This window comes from Sus scrofa, chromosome 9, assembly GCF_000003025.6.
Source record: "Sus scrofa isolate TJ Tabasco breed Duroc chromosome 9, Sscrofa11.1, whole genome shotgun sequence".
Taxonomy (NCBI): Eukaryota; Metazoa; Chordata; class Mammalia; order Artiodactyla; family Suidae; genus Sus; species Sus scrofa.
Genome location: NC_010451.4, coordinates 19707415 through 19724717, shown reverse-complemented (window position 1 = coordinate 19724717; position 17303 = coordinate 19707415). Strand labels below are relative to the sequence as shown.

The following is a 17303-nucleotide window of genomic DNA, read 5'->3' as shown; positions in this document are numbered from 1 at the left end:
TTGTCATGGCATAGCGCCTCGTGTTGGTGCTCTGCGTGTACTTAGCTTATCTTCCCTAGTGGTCTGATGTTTCTTAGAGGGCGGGGACTTACTGTTACTTCCTTAATGCCTGGAGCCCAGCAGACTGACAGGGTACAAACATGCCGAATGAATACATTTTGAAGCACTGAGTTACATTCCAGTCTTTTTTTTTTTTTTTTTTTTTTTTAAAAAAGAATTTTAGGAGTTCCTGCTGTGGGGCAGTGGGTTAAGAATCCCACCGCAGTGGCTCGGGTTGCTGTAGAGGCATGGCTTTGATCCCCAGCTGAACATGGTGGGTTGAAGGATCTGGCATTGCCTCAGCTGGTGCAGCTGTGGTGCAGCTGTGACTTGGATTCAATCCCTGGCCTGGGAACTTCCATATGCTTCGTTTTTGTTGTTGTTTGTTTCGTATATGCAGAAGAGAATTAACACAGCAAGCCCGAGACTGCTTGTCCTTAGAAACGCCTCCTTGCAAGGTTGGTCCTTCATTGGCATCTGGGAACTTGGATTTCAGAAGGGTTCCCACCACTCTAAACATACCAGTAGCTCACTGTACCTCGCCTCTCTGTGCAAACCATGCAGTTTATGCTGAGCACCTGCTTTCCTTCTGGGAGTCTGAAATCTGGGTATATGCTAGGCAGGGGGTATCTGCATGACCAGTCCCCAGTAAAAACTCTGGGCGCCAAATCTCTAATGAGCTTCCCTGCTTGTTAATATTTCACACATGTGGTTACAACTTGTTGAGTGCGTTGCTCAGCTGAGATAGGCCTCTTGGAAGCTCGTTCTTGGTTTTCCCCAGACTGCACCCCATCTACCCTTTTTTCTTGCCGATTTTGCTCTGTATCCTTTCATTTAATAAATCATGGCTATGAGTATGATTGTATGCCATCCTGTGAGCCCTCCCAATGAACCATCAAAAGCCTGGGCCTGGGGAGTTCCCTGGTGGTCCAGTGGTTAGGATTTAGTGCTTTCACAGCTGCAACCCAGGTTCAATCCCTGGGTCTTGGAACTGAGTTCCCACATCAAGCCACTGCATGCTGTCTCCCGGCTCCCCCCCCCCCTGGCTGCCGACGAAGGGCAATACACAAGCACAGAACATGCTTAGAAGCCAGCATCACCAGGGAACTCTTCTCTGAAACTTCCAGCTCAGCACCTGAAGACACAACTTCTCGAAACTTAGCATTTACTGAGGCCCAGGTAAGATTCAGCCACTTTAGAAGAGCTGACATAATGGTTATTATTCTATGAAGTCATGCCATTGTGTTCGGGCAGTGCAATGGGAGGGAGGGGAGCGGAAAAAAAAAGTACTGACTTAGGAGTCAGACCTAGGCTTGAATTCCAGGGTTGCCACTTAATAGTTGTGTGACTCTGGACAAATACTTCACGTCGCTTAAGTTTCATTTTCCTTATCCACATTGTACAGCTTAAAGATCCTCTGGGGACCTTTGTGAGGATGAAAGGTGACAGTGCATGTTAAAAATCTAGCTGGTGTCCGACACAACAGAAACTCAGTATGTTGGATGCCCTGCACGCCCCTTGTTTTCAGGCAGGGAAGATGTCCCAAGGAGCTCAACTCCTGATTTAGAGGAATAATGACAATGGCTGGCTCCCAGGCCAGTATTGCTCCTAGTTCTTCTAAGAGCCTTGTTTGATAACTAATATTTTTAAGGCTTTGACAGACCTGACATGTTACGAAAAATCAAAGCCTTTTCCAATCGCAGTTCCTCAAGGAGATTTTATTTTCAGCAATCAAAAAGGCTTCAGCTTCTTCCTGCAGAGCACCATGTGTATTTCATGCCTACAGAATCTTAAGAATCAGGCTCTTCTCTGATAGAAGGACCAAGAACTTTCTGAAGTGTTAATAACTCTGAAGTCATAGCTTAAAGAAAAAAAAAAAAAAAAAAAAGGACTGGCTCTGCATTTGTGGTATTTCTTAACTTGCCCAGGGTCCCCTGTAAGTGGTCATTCTGAAACGTAAATGTAGATTCCAAAGAGCAGCCACTTAACCTCTCTTTAGATACTATAAAGGGAATGGGAAACATTTTCTCCCAACTTTTTTATTGTGGCAAAATACACATAGCATCTCTTGTTTTCACCTTTTCTGAATGTACAATGGCTTCAAACACATGCACAGTGTTGTGCAGCCAACACCATCCTCTCTCCCCATAATGCTTCTCATCTTATAAAACAAATTCTGTACCCATTAAACACTATTTCTCCATTCCGCCCTACTCCTAGCCTTTGGCCACTACTTTTGTTCTATCTACTCTCTTGTCTCCCTGATTTGATTACTCCAAGTACCTCACGTTAAGTGGAAGCAAGCAGTAATTTTCTTTTTGCGACTGGCTTATTTCACTTAGCCTAATGTCCTCCTCAAAGACATATTACAGCCTATGTCAGAATTTCCTCCCCACCCCCCCACCGCCCTTTTTTTTTTTTTTTTTTTTTTTTTGCTTTTTAGGCCCGCATCTCTGGCACATGAAGTTCCCAGGGTAGGGGTTGAACCGGAGCTGCAGCTGCTGGCCTACACCACAGCCACAGCCACACTGGATCCAAGCCACACCTGTGACCTACACCACAGCTCACTGCAATGCTGAGTCCTTAATGCACTGAGAGAGGCCAGGGGTTGAACCCACATCCTCACGGATATTAATTGGGTTCACAACCCTCTGAGCCACAGCAGGAACTCCCTCCTTCCCTTCCAAGGCTCAGAAACAGCACATTTTGCTTAACCATTCGTCCATCAGTGGACGCTTGGATTGCTTCCCTGTTTTAGCTGTTGCAAAAAGTGCTGCTATGAACATAGGTGTATAAATATCTGTTCGAGGCCCTGCTTTCAATTCTTTTGGGTGTATACCCGGAAGTGGACTTGCTGGATCATATGGTAATTCTATTTTTAATTTTTTGCAAAACTCCCATGCTATTTTCTACTATACCATTTTGCACTTCCACCGGCTATGCATAAGGGTTCCAGTTTCTCCGTATCCTTACCAACATTTGTTGTTTTGGGGGTTTTTTTTTTTTGATAGTAGCCAGCCTAATGGATCTTAGGAAGTATCTCTTGGTTTTGATTTGCATTTCCCCAGGGATCACTAATGTACCTTTTCATGTGCTTAATTGGCCGTTTAATGTATCTTCTTTGGAGAACCATCAAATCCAATGTCCAGTTTGTAATTTTTTTTTTTCTGTTGAGTTTTATGAATTCTCAAAGTATGGGGATATTAACCCCTTATCAGATGTTTATGATTTTCAAATATATTCTTCCATTCTTTGGGTTACCTTTTTACTCTGTTGAGAGTATTTTGATGCATGAAATTTTAGCAGTTTTCATGAATTTCAATTAATTTTTTGTTGTTTCCTGCACCTTTGATATCATTGTTAAGAAATCATCACCAAGTCAATGTCATGAAGCTTTTGCCCTATGTTTTCTTCTAAGATTTTTTGTTTTAGGGCTTAGCTTTAGATTTCGGATCCCTTTTGAGTTAATTTTTGTGTATGGCCAAAAATTAAGGGTCCAGCTTCATTCTTTTGCATGTGGATATCCAGTTTTCCCAACATTATTTGTTGAAAAGACCTTCTTTTTTCCTTTGAATGGTCTCGGCACCCTTCTCAAAAGTCATTTGAGGGAAGCTAGGCATTTTATTTTTTAAAATTTTTTCTATTTAAAAAATTAAAAAAAAATATTTTGGCTCTTTAGGGCTGTACTGATGGCATATGGAGGTTCTCAGGCTAGGAGTTGAATCGGAGCTGTAGCTGCTGGCCTACACCACAGCCACAGCCACAGCAACATGGGATCCAAGCCGTGTCTGTGACCTACACCACAGCTCACGGCAACTCCAAATTCTTAGCCCACTGAGCGAGGCCAGGGATAGAACCTGCAACCTCATGGTTTCTTGTTGGATTCGTTTCCGCCACAACAGGAACTCCAAACTAGGCATTTTAAAGTCCCTCGACTTCTTAGTGTTTCTGTTTGCTTGTTTGTTTTATTAAAAGTAAGGCACAGGTGGAAGGCTTCACTTCCCATAAATTCCTGGAGCAATTTCTGGAAATTCTGCTTTTCTTTTACTTTTATGTAAGCCTCAAACAATTATTTAAATTTTTATCAGAAAGAAATAAGAATTCATGTTCCATCTTCTGGTATTTTATCCCCTAACATACTGTTATTTTTTTCTTTTTTTTTTTCTTCCCTCAAATACCAGGTAAAATACTAGAAATCAAGCTCAAACAAGCAGGAAGGACTTGATAAACTTTGGTTCCCTCACTGGGGGGCCAGTTCGTGGGGGGACATGATGCCTCCTGGGAATTTGGATTCCTGTGAGTTTTGTGATGGGAAAGTCAATTCTGTGACCATGACAACGTGCTTGTTTTCTAGTCTTTTACAGTTACATCTGCATATCCGAGTCTTTCGATGGAGCATGGGGGTTGAGGAACTGTGAGCTCTTTTCTCTAACTGGTTCTCTAACGTCATTAATTAAGGATGGCAAAACACTCACTTCTCCTTTTGACATGTTTCCACTTGTGCCAGACTTGTTTTTCCGACCACATAGTTATTTTTAATCAAATGTTTTGCGGGGTTCATGTTTGCATTGAGGGAGCGCACCCACTGAAACAGTGTGGAAGTCCAATTGTTTGCTGGATTCCAGCCACAGATTCTCCAACCTTTTTTTGGTCATAGGATTTTTCATTTGTGCAGAACTAAATAACCTGACAGCTGTTGGACCCCAACCATGGAAATGCCTGTTGATTTGTCCTCTGGAACAATTTCCATGACAGAAAGTGTTGAGAGCAAGCCCTTGATTTTTAAGGACAGGTTTATAAAACATCAGTTAGGAGATATATCAGTTGACATTGCATGGATGTTTTCAAAATTTGATGTGGCTGAAACTTTTCTCCATGTCTGTCTCTTGGAGAAGGTTTATCATTCAAAATCCCGGAAGCAAACAAAGAAAACTGCTCATCTCTAAAACATGGAATTTGATTCCTAACAGTTCTCAACGTACTTTCTTCCTTGTGTTTGTATTTTGTAATGAAGAAGAAGATGTAATAAAAGCTCTGAAACGGAGAACCTGGGCAGGTGGGGGAGCAGTTTATTAACAAACAATTTGCTTTGATGATTTCTCCTCTTGTGAAATCATTTTGACTCTTGCGTTTATTGTTTCCAAAAGGGACTTGTTTGAGGAGGAAAGAAAACCCTTCTGGAGACTTCAAGGTAGTTAAAGTGACACATTTCATGAGAGCCCCATTCAGAGATGTTTTGCTTTAAATGGGCGAAAAAGTTAAGCCACAGGTAAAGAGGGAAGTCAGCAGCCCTGACTCTGACTTGGAAGAGGACACAGGAGGGCAAAGGACCTGTGACTGTCAGTGGCCTCCACTGTCCTGTCAGATAACCCTCTCTGAACTCTCCTGGAAGGGCTTGACGGCACTTGATTGGTAGAGCTGAGGGTCACCCCAAATTTGAAGAGGCTAGAGGCTGCATTGGTGTCATATCTTCCCTGCTGAGTTGTGTCTTTTTCCGTGATTCAGAGCCTGAGCTACAGAGCAGTAGGCTTTTGCTGGAGCAGACTGTACCCACCCCCATCCCATCTGACCTTGTTTATCTGGCTTCCTTTGACTCTTACTGGGACGTACCCCAATTTAGCCTGTAGTAATGATCTTCCCTATAGAATTCACCAATTACATACTGTGTGTAGATTTGATCTCAGCCAGACTGTCAGCATGTCAGCGTTCTTAATCCCCTTCTCTTGTAGCTTTTGTATTCCTCTAACAGCCGGTAGAATTCCCAGGAAACGAGGTTGGGAGTTAAATGAGTTTTACTCAGTCTCATGAAACTGGCAAAGCAAACAACTCTTGCCGCATGTATTCCCTTATTTATGAGCTCCAAGTTTAGCTATATGACCTCACATGAGTTACTGCCAACATCTTGCCAGCCACACGACTTCATCTAGGACTTTGATTTAAGCCCAGAGGCGAGGGACTGAAGGGAGCAGGCATAAGAGTCTTCAAGTGCGTATTTGAAGAGCTGTTGTAGGCGAGCAGGAAAAGCGCTGTTTGCTGTGTCCACAGTGGACGGTGCAAGAGGGAACAGATGGCAGATTAGTTGGCAAAAACTTAGATGATAAAGGGCTGGCTGGTTCAACCTTTAGAATAGGAAACGTGCTTGGAGGTCATCTATCCCAGTCTTTGTTCTATAGATGGGGAACCTGAGGCAGAGGCAGCTTGATGAATCCAGGCTCACACAGCTAGTGGGTATCACAGCCAAGGTGGAATCAATGCCCATAGGCTTGCCGGTGGTGTTTTCCTGTCATCCTCAACTCCTAACCCTTGATCACAGCAAAGGCTGTGACCGAGAGGCTCCTGTGCTCTACCCAGCAGACCCGAAGTCTCTTCCTTCTGGATTTTTTTTTTTTAAACTTAGAGGGCTAGATGACTGTCTTTCTGCAGGGGGATGCTGGTGAAGTCCAGAAAGAAGAAGAATCTTTTTCTGGAGGTCACTGTGAGCCAGGATATTTACTGAGGGCTCTTCGTTTGGGAAGATACATGTTTGTCCACACGCACCATTTCTTTTGCCACACCAGGCTTCACCTCTTCATCTTGGAAGTTTCTGGGCCCTTTGGTTTTCTTTTTGCTATGGAATTGGGATGGGGCACGAGCTGCCAGCACTCTAGGGCATATGCCAGTTTCCCTAAATAGCAGGCAAACAAGAATCCTCCAGCTGTTTTTTCTTTTTTTTTTCAGTCTCTAACACGTGAGAGCCCAGGGATCAGAGGAAGCTGTCCTTGAAGTGCAGACGAATTTAGAACGGAAGAGAAAGCACAGTGTTTGGCATGTTGTAGTCACTTAATAAATGATGGCTGAACAAATGAGTCATGGTGCTTTTCTCCCTTCCCTTGTTCTCAATAGAAGGGAAGGGAGAGGACTCAGCTTTGCTGGGCAGAGCACTTGAGCATCTGCAGAGCTGAAAGGGAGCTTAAGGACAAATGCAGCGCAACCTTTTCACTTTGTGGGATAGAGCAAGTGAAAACTGGTGATGTGCCCAAAGTCTCACAGCCAGTTGGGGACTGTGCTGGGGCCAGGCCTGTGTCCTTCTCTCTGTCTCGTTATCGTGTTCGGTTGAATCAGTGGAATTGCCATTTCTCTGGGTGAAAACATTTGCTTATTAACCATTTTGTCTGGTTCAACCTAGCATGTCTGAAGGATCAATACCGTGTACCCAGCTCAGTAATAGCAATAATAGCCCTGGCCTTCTCTGTACAACAAGCAAGCCCAGAGAAGTGGAGCTTAGGTGTGAAGTTCAAGAACAGTGGTTCTGAATCAGATGGTCCTGGTTTTGTATGCTTGGTCTCTCTAAGCTGAAGTTCCCTCATCTATAAGATAGAAATAATATTGTCTGCATTACTTTTGAGGTTGTTTGAAAGGGTAAAGGAGGTGATTCTTTGAAAAGCTTTGTATAGTGCCTGGCATGTAGTAATTACCTAGGGAGTAAATGCTATTATTCATTGTATTAATAAGGAGGAGAGTGGAACTCATAAAGCTTTGTGGATATATAATCCTTCCAGACAGCACATTCATATTTTTCCCTCTGAAATCTATGGAATATACCATGTTTATTGTCTAACAAGGACGTATCTTTATCATCTATTTCATATGCTTCTGCTAGTTGTAGGGAATATGCCTGGAATGACGATCTCTTTAATTTTAGGACCTTGGCTTTGACCAAAGGTGCTGTTGTGTCATGCAAGATCATGATGGTAGCAGTCAAGCCAACGTGGGGATGTGTAGAATCACAGCAGGAGCCCCACTGAGTCGGGGGTGGGGGCGGGGAGGCTCTTCTGTCACAGTCATGCATGATTCCTCCTCACTTTCTAGCTGAGGCCAGGTGTGCAGTCAGGGCTCGGAATGACGGAGCAGCTGACGGAGTGTGTTCTTGTAAAACCCGAACCCTGGAACCATACCCAGTGTTTGTCCATTTCTGCCTCATGGGTCAGCAAATAACTCCACTGCCTGGGCTTGGAGACACCCATGTGTAAAGTGTTCCTCATAGAACTCTTCATGACACAGTGACACATCCAGAGCAAATATGTTTTCAGACAGCTGCATACTTAGGGGGAAAGTTATCACCCTCTGGGTAAGAATGGACGAAGGCACTCCCAACCTTGAGAAGGAAGCAGTAGACTTACCCTGAAAACAAACACTTCTCCAACAGAGAAAACAAACAGAGGCCCTTTCTCCTTCTCTTCAGTGCCACCAGCCCCCTATTCTTAGGAATCAGACTTTTTGAGTGTCCTGCCCTGGTGTCTATGCTGCCTTTGGACAGGACCAAGGCATGAAGCCAACAGGAAGACAGCACACCCCAAGATAAGCCTTCCTCCGCAGTGACTTGTCGGGGGCAGAGTGGGGCTGGGGGTGCACTGTCCTACAAGCTACTTGGAAATTCCCTTATCTTCCACTTGAACTAGTCTCTTCCCGTTTCTCCATCCTCTGCCTCCATTCACTTTGTCCACATGACTTCTGCCATTGTAAATGGAAGTAGGGTTTGATCTTTAGGGAAAGGTGTTACGTGAATAGGACACTGCTTTTTTAAAAAATATTATTATTACGCAAATGAATTTATCACATCTATAGTTGTATAATGATCATCACAATCCATTTTCACAGGATTTCCATCCCACAGCCCAAGCATATCCCCTTATCCCCCAAACTGTCTCCTCTGGAGACCATAAGTTTTTCAATGTCTTAGTCAGCATCTGTTCTGCAAAGAAGTTCAGTCTGTCCTTTTTTCAAATTCCACATGTCAGTGAAAGCATTTGATGTTGGTGTCTCATTGTGTGGCTGACTTCACTTAGCATGATAGTTTCTAGGTCCATCCATGTTGCTAAAAATGCCAGTATTTTGTTCCTTTTAATGGCTGAGTAATATTCCATTGTGTATATGTACCACCTCTTCTTGATCCACTCGTCTATGGACATTTAGGTTGTTTCCATGTCTTGGCTATTGTAAAGAGTGCTGCAATGAACTCTTTGGGAGTTGTGGTTTTCTCTGGGTAGACGCCCAGGGGTGGGATTGCTGGATCAAATGGTAGTTCTATGTTGAGTTTTCTGAGGCCTCTCCATACTGTTTTCCACAGTGGTTGCACCAATTTACAGTCCCACCAACAGTGTACTAGGGTTCCTTTTTCTCCACACCCTCTCCAGCGCTTATTGTTTGTAGACTTTATGATGATGGCCATTTTGGCTGAAGGACACTGCTTATCTATTGAAAAGATATAAACCTGCTAAGAATTGGCCACCATTCTGAACCACAAAGTGAACATTCGTGCCTGGAAGTATCTATGGAAGGATAACAACATTTATTGAGTATCTACTTAGGTTGGTATTGAGCCAGGCTTTTGATGTACAGCACATCTCATTCACATAGCAAGCTGGCAAAAATAGCCTCCCCCCGCCCTTTACAAATAGTAAACCTGAATTAACTGGCATGAGATCACACAGCAAATAATCAGCACTGCTACTCCCACAGGCTCCGTGGGAGGTGACCTCTGACCTCACTGTAAGCCTGCAAGGTTTGGGAGCAGGTGGCACAAGTCTTATAGACCTTCTGAAGTTGGGAAAGTTGGAATAAAAGGGTTATGAATTGCTGGCTTATCCAGTTCTACTCTGAGGAATAGAGAATATATACATTCTTCCATTCACTTCTTTGTTCACAAACACCTTTATTCAGTCTCTGCTCTTGGTTCAGCTTTGTGCCAGGCACTGAGAGGGTATCAGAAAGGTAGAAGACGTGGGCCCTGACTCAGGAGCTTTTATTCGATAGGGAGATGAGAGTCCTGAAATATCTGTCCTTAATGTAAGAAGAGGAGGTAGACTGTGTAATAAAAATAACTGGCGCACTTGCAGGTGGGAGGGATCTATGTAGGTGGTTACGAAAGATGTGTTAACACCCACACACACACATGCAGCGTCTCCAATGGTGATGCCGATGGTGGCAGGGGAGAGATTGCTTCAAGATGGAAAAAAATTTTTTTTTTTTTTTTTTTTGTCTTTTTGTCATTTCTTGGGCCGCTCCCGTGGCATATGGAGGTTCCCAGGCTAGGGGTCTAATCGGAGCCATAGCTGCCAGCCTAAGCCAGAGCCACAGCAACGTGGGATCCGAGCCGTGTCTGCGACCTACACCACAGCTCACAGCAACGCTGGATCCTTAACCCACTGAGCAAGGGCAGGGATCGAACCCGCAACCTCATGGTTCCTAGTCGGATTCGTTAACCACTGAGCCACGACGGGAACTCCGGAAAAAAAAATTTTTAAGATGATTTTAGATTCTCATGTAGTTATAAGAAATAATAGATCGGTGTACCCTTTACCCAGTTTTCCTCAATGGAGACATCTTGCACAACTATGGTATAATAATCACACCTGAATAATGATATCAATATAGTGCACATTTCCCCAGTTGTACACGTTACTCACGTAGGTGTGCACTCTAGTACGTACCAGGTGTGTAAAGTTTGGAACGGTTGTAGCGTAGGTATCCCCTATATCCTATACTGGTCGGTTCCATCCCCGCAAAGCTCCCTCCCAATTCTCTTTTGTAACCATCTCCAGCTCCCTCCTGCCTCCCCATCCCCGTATCTCACCCCTGGCAACCACTCTTCTGGTCTCCATTTCTACGATGTTGCCTTTTCAGGAATGTCACATGATGGACCTGGAGTGCATAACCTTTGGGTCTGGCTTTTTTACATCCAGCCTCATCCCCTTGAGATTCATGCAGGTTGTTGTGTGTATCTCTAGTTTGTTCCTTTCTTATTGCTTAGTAGCATCCCATGGTATGGATATATCACACTCAAATAGTCACCTGTTGAAGGGCTCAGGTTATTTCTAATTCCTGCCTATTATAAATAGAGCTGCCATGAACAAGATTTTTTTTTATGCTCTCTGTAAAAATTATGTAGCATACTTGGGTCCAACCTTAGAACATGAAGCAGGAGTCACTGTCACTCCTTGGGGATATTTTATTCTTTCATTTGTCACTCATTCAACAAGTACTTTTTGCACTACTTACATTCTGCTAAAAAATAGGTGACCGAACATTACATTTGTTGACTCTTGGACTTGGGTGGCCTATGGCTCTCAATGTCTGGCTTCTTTGGAGAAAAGCAAGCTAGAAGTCCAAGGTGTGGGCCTCATTTAAGCTCCTGTGAACTCTGGCAGGCCCTAAGAATTAACCTTTTGGGGTTTTACTTTCCGATTCTTCCAGACTAATTCAGACTTTCTATAACTTTTCATGATGATTAAAAATCTCATTGACAATCCTACCAATTGGTTTTGGAAATTATTTTGGAAGCAGAAGAGTAGAAGACATTTCTGCAGAAGTTTTTTAAAATCTGCTTTTCTTTTCGTAAACCTGTAAGACAATGACTTAGACGCCTAGGAAGATATTGGGCATTTTGCCAGAGCATGCCTGGGTAAGGGGAAAGTTGAAATCCCCATTTTCCTTCTCTTTTCCATCGCTGAAGTGGGTTTATTTCCAGCTGCTTTCAAACAAACTACGTTATTAGCTTGAGCCCATACGGAAAGTCTGTTTATTCCACTCTGTTGAGTAAATGCCCTTGCATTTGAGTTTTGTTCAGAATTACAGAAGCCTCTGTCCTCAGAGAGACTGAACCCCACCGAGTAGACCTCATTGGTGTTTTGCCTTCTAGATTTTGGGGGGCCACAAAGTGCTTTTCCCCTTAGCAGGGACCATACATTGGACACAGTTGTGATTTCAGTGTGGACAGGGTGTGGATTCTCTTGACTCCGATTGCCCTTTTCTTACCTCCCGCTTGTTCCTTGACGGCCTTGAAGCATCTTCTGACTGGATCAGATAAGAAGTAACATCCCAATCAGAAGATACGGCATTACGTGCACGCAAATGCTGATGTGGTGTTGTGCACAGAAGACTGTGGTGTGAGTAACTGGTGAGCCCCCGGGCTGACAGAAACTGGTTTCCTGCTCTCCTTACCAGCTCTGTGGAACTGTGGGAAGAAATTCAAAATTCGAGGTGACTTTTGGGGGTATATATATATATTTTTTTAATGAATGTGGAAGACTGGTGATTTTTTGTGCTTCTGATATACATGAATGTAATGAAATGAACATGTAATACAGTTAAGCCCCGTGAGGTCATTTATTTTCCCTTGAATCTCAGCCTGTAGTAGTGGCGTTTGGAAGCTACTATTTTGGGGAGGAATGTCGTTATGGACCCAGAATTTGAAATGAAAAAGCCTTGCAGGCTGACCAGTGCTTCTTAATCTCCTTGGTCTTTTACTCTCTCTTTTTTTATTCTCTTGTATCTAAGATGAAAGAAAAATCAGTAAGGCGGAGAATACCCCATCTTGAGATAAGATTGTACCCCCCCCCTCGTTTATTTCATTCTCTTTTGCATCACATTCATGAGGTTCGCCACACTCTTTGTTTCCTCTCGGTGGCTTTGGCCTTCCTAAGGGAAGAATCAGGCAGAAGGAATCTGAGGCATGTGGTGGTTAAGCTGCCCTTAAAGCCCAAGCTCTATTTTCAGATCATTGTGTTGCACCATCTCTGCCATTAAACTTTCCCAAAGTCGAGTCTCAATTTATCTGAGCGCATCCAATTCTTTTCCTGGGGAAATGTTTCCTTTCTTCTCTGACTGGATCTCTTGGTGACGGTGAGAGTTCTCCCTGGGGTTAAGAAAGATGGGTTTTCAGTTGCTTCACAAAAGCTGATTTCAGGACAGGGTGTCAGGTCCAAGCAAGAGGTTTGCCCTGGGACACACGAGCCATGGCTGTGGTGGCTGAAGAGCCCACGTTGGGCTGCTGGAGGCCTCCCGGGGCCTCCTGTCCTTGGGCTGCTTGGGGATGTTTGGTCCCAGGAAGCCTGTGGGAAGAATCTGCCAGAGATTAGAATGTGAGCCAAGCCAGAGAGCCCACAGAAGTCAGAGAGAAAGGGGCAGGAGGAGCCAAAGACTTATGAGACCACAACCCAGGCCCCTGGAGGATGGCTCTGTGCTTTGTGACACCACTGTCCTAGAGTCTCATGGAGGTCAAGAGCCTGGATGCTGGCCTGGAACTGCCCAAGTTGAGTCCTGCACAGCCTCTTACTAGTTTTGTAGTCTCTTTAAGACGGTTTCCTTATCTTTAAAAGGCTTACCTTGGTCTGTGGTTGTGAGAAATTGATGAATTCATAATGTACAGTGTTTAGAACAGAGCCTGTCATGTGGGAAATGCTGTGTAAGCCTTGGATATTCGTATAGCTATCATTACTATGACTGTTGTTATTTTGCTTTTTAGGGCTGCCCCATGGCATATAGCAGTTCCTAGGCTAGGGGTTGAATTGGAGCTGCAGCTGCTGGCCTACATCACAGCCACAGCAACGCAGACTCCGAGCTGTGTCTGCGACCTGCACCATGGCTCATGGCAATGCCGGATCCTTAACCCACTGAGAGAGGCCAGGGATCAAACCCAAGTCTTCACGGATACCAATCCGATTTGTTTCTGCTGTTCCACAGTGGGAACGCCTCTTATAGATGCTGTTAATAGCAACTAATTTTGCCTCGTTTGCAATTTACTGTCAAGAGTAAAGGCTGTTTAATTTGGTTGTCCCACCTTACTCTTTAGAGGAGCCTGAGTTCTACTGAATGACCCTGTGAACTTGCTCCTGCAAGACTGGGCTGGTGTTATCCTGGGCTTCGAGATGAGATGCAAAGTGTACGCGTGCGTTATGGGGCCGTGATCCATTGTAGCCTCGTTTTGCTGTGGTCTGAATTTCGTTCTTTTGTTAGTATGCCTCAGTATTTTCTGGCTGGATCTATGAGATCCCCCGCTGGAAAAGAAAGATGATCTTTTTCAGTGCCCTCATTTTGCAGATGAGGCGGACCAAAGGCCCAGAAGGTTAAGTGACTTGCCCACTATCCCACGGCTCAGGAGTGTCTGAGCCGAAGAGAGACTGGCCTTGCCTAATTCCCATGATAGTGTTGTTTTTCCAGTACTTTGAGGTTTTCTGCAATCACATCCCTTCTCTGAGGAGGAGTGTACCTGTTAAGGGCATGTGTGTGATGTCCTTAGGAGGTATTTATTGGTCAACCTTTGAGATTAAAAATGTATAAAATGAGCCCTCATTTTCTTCTTCTGTAATCAAAGTTATGGATATGATTAATTTCCCTAAATACCTTGAGCTTTCTATTGTAACTTGATCATTTATCTTAAGTTCTACTTCTACTAGTAAGAAAAAAAAGAATAAGGAGATTTATGACCTGTACGTTTGTAGTTTTTGAAATGAAAACTTGAAATTCTGTTGTCAGTTGTAGAAGGTAACTGATAGATATAAAATACTTGGATATACACATATCTGTGTATGAATTATTACTTCAGAAGACAGAAGGGGGTGAAGTTACTCCAGTTGCTACTCTGTAGACTAGGAATAACAATGATAGTTTTCTTATAAACTCAGTGTTGGGCTGAGTTTTCAGGGAGACAGCTGATGTCTCTCTTCTAACATGGAGGCACTTCATAATGACAGCAGCAGGAGCGTCACCTATAATCCTATTAATCCCTTCTGAAACCAACCCCCCACCCCCTGCCCAAACCAACTATATCTGAACCAAAATAAGCTTTGTTAGGACATTCTTTTCTGGGGGAGAGTTCCCTGATTTTACCCCCTTCTTAGGCATCACTGATTTAGAGTTACTTAGCAACACCCCAGCTTAGTTTTCTCTGTTTAGCTGTAGGGCAAGAAGTTCTCAGTATTTCATAAATTGGTTGCAGATGATTGTGAATGAAATAGATACATACATTGCCTATATTCATTATATAAACACTACTGTATTCAAATACATACACTGTATTTTAGATCAGTGGATAGGTAGGTATATAGAGTGTATATGTGTGTATTCTTGTTGCTACTCACTAAGCTTAGTCATTATTCGGCACTTGCTCAAGGATAAGTCTTTAAGTCTCCATTGGTGAATATGTATGGAAGGCTTTACTGCTTTCTGTTGAGGTCAAGTTGTCAGAAAGGCTGAAAAGATGCTGAATTGACTCTGGTCTCTAGCTTGGAGCTCTTTCTCTTTGGTCATTGTATCTACTTTGCAAATAGTGCTGAGTTCATGCAGTGGAAGAGAAGGTTCAATTTCCCTCTGATTGGAAAGGGTTACTTTCAGTTTCAAGTTCAAACTCCAAAACCGCTTCCTGGGTACCACCATCATTCAGTCCCTGCCTTCACTGCTAGCCGGTTACTTGGGGAAGGGGGCAGACTGTTTAATCTCTTCATACCTTGTATTGCATTATACCTGTGAATTTCATCTCAGAACCTTTGATGAAATAGGTATTGTTTGGAATGTTACCTGATGAAATAAGATTGGAATCAGAATTCTGGAGAGTTTCCTAAAGTCTCAGTAGCGAGAAATAGAATTGATAATTCTGCGAAGAGGGGAGTTCCCTTCATGGCTCAGCAGTTAACGAACCCGACTAGGATCCATGAGGATATGGGTTCGATCCCTGGCCTCATTCAGTGGGTTAAGGATCTGGCATTGCCATGAGCTGTGGTGTAGGTCACAGACATGGCTCAGATCCCATGTTGCTGTGGCTGTGGCCGGGAGCTGTAGCTCCTATTCGACTCCTAGCCTGGGAGCCTGGAAACATCCCTATGTCACAAGTGTGGCCCTAAAAAGCAAAAAAAAAAAAAAATTTATGAAGAGTAAACCATAGAAATCCTGTCACCTAAATTCCCTACCCCAAAAAGGTCTGTAGTTTAACTTTTTTTTTTTTTTTTTTTTTTGTCTTTTTGCTATTTCTTGGGCCGCTCCCGTGGCATATGGAAGTTCCCAGGCTAGGGGTCTAATCGGAGCTGAAGCCGCTGGCCTACACCAGGGCCACAGCAACGCTGGATCTGAGCCGCTTCTGCAACCTACACCACAGCTCACGGCAACGCCGGATCCTTAACCCACTGAGCAAGGGCAGGGATCGAACCCGCAACCTCATGGTTCCTAGTCGGATTCGTTAACCACTGCGCCACAACGGGAACTCCCTGGTTTGACTTTAATCTCCCTCTTTCCTCCTCTCTTAAGGACCCGAATCCACAATCTCTCCAGTTCCTATGTTTTAGCTTAAATTCCACTGTGATATGCAGGGCCTGGGCCTGTTTTATTAAGGTCTTATGTAATTTTGAGGCTCTGTCATCACCTTGAAATCTTTGCCAGACATTCTCCTCCTCTTCCTTCCCACCTCAAGCAGCGGGTCCAGGTTGCTATTAATTACATTCTTGAACCTGGGTAGCAGTGAATGCAGTTTAGGAAGGTCGGCTGGCTGTACAAGCATGTGACAAGTCACACTCACGGAGAATACCTGACTGAGAAGGCCACTCAGCTCGGGTAGTTACCGGCATGGTCAGGAGTGCCAAGGTCAAGGATCTGCACTCTGTGGGTACAGATCCCATACCCCTAATGCCACAGGGCCCTTTCCTTGATCGTTACTGTGGGTGCCAAGGGAAAAGGCTCAGGGCCACCCATTGCTGCGCCTGAGAAAAATGCTCAGAGCCCACACATACTGACTTCTGATGGTGGCTAAAGAATGCCTACTTGGTTTTTGTTTGTTTGTTTGTTTGCTTGCTTGCTTGCTTTTTAGGGCCGCAGCTGAAGCATATGGAAGTCCCAGGCTAGGGGTCGAATCGAAGCGGTAGCTACTGGCCTACACCACAGCCACAGCACTGGGGATCCGAGCCACCCCTGTGACCTACACCACAGCTTGTGGCAGTGCCAAATCCTTCAACCGACTGAGCAGGGCCAGGGATTGAACCCGTGTCCTCATAAATACTAGTCGGGTTTGTTACCACTGAGCCACAACCGGAACTTCTAAGAATGTCTACTTCTTCAGTGAAAGGCGGCACGCTCCTGTGTACACATACATACGGACATCCTTTTGTTTCTCTGCACTCCCCCCTCTAATGTAGTGCTCTGCTGCCTTCTGCATTGAACTCAGCAAATCAGGGATGTGAATTGTCTAACTCTTACCTCATATTCAAAGCTGCACTCAAGTTTCACCTCTTCCCAGTTCTTGCCCTGATCTTGTCACTTCCCCACTCAACACAATTGACACAAATATACCCCTTCATCTGTGGTCCTTTGTGTTCTTTGCAAATGTGTTCTCTTCCCAGCTCTGTCACTTAGCAGCTGTGTGCCCTTGGACAAGCCACTTGACATTGCTGAACCTCAGTTTTCACATCAACAAAAGGATTATGATGATGCTTGTTCCTACCTGCCCTCCGGTTGTTGCGAAG

General features: G+C 44.2%; 1 protein-coding gene across 26 annotated transcripts in view; it reads left to right on the top strand.

Moving 5' to 3' along the window:
• SYTL2 (synaptotagmin like 2) overlaps positions 1-17303 on the top strand; it is a 146153-nt gene that overhangs the window by 38722 nt on the left and 90128 nt on the right. Inside the window, exon 1 of one of the 26 annotated variants that reach the window (XM_021062590.1) lies at positions 10262-12699. The exons of 24 other annotated variants lie outside the window; for them this stretch is intronic. The gene's annotated coding sequence lies outside the window, so the exon portion shown is untranslated. Of the gene's footprint in view, positions 1-10261; positions 12700-17303 lie in introns of those variants that run through there. One more of the 26 variants, XM_021062600.1, reaches the window with a different exon arrangement.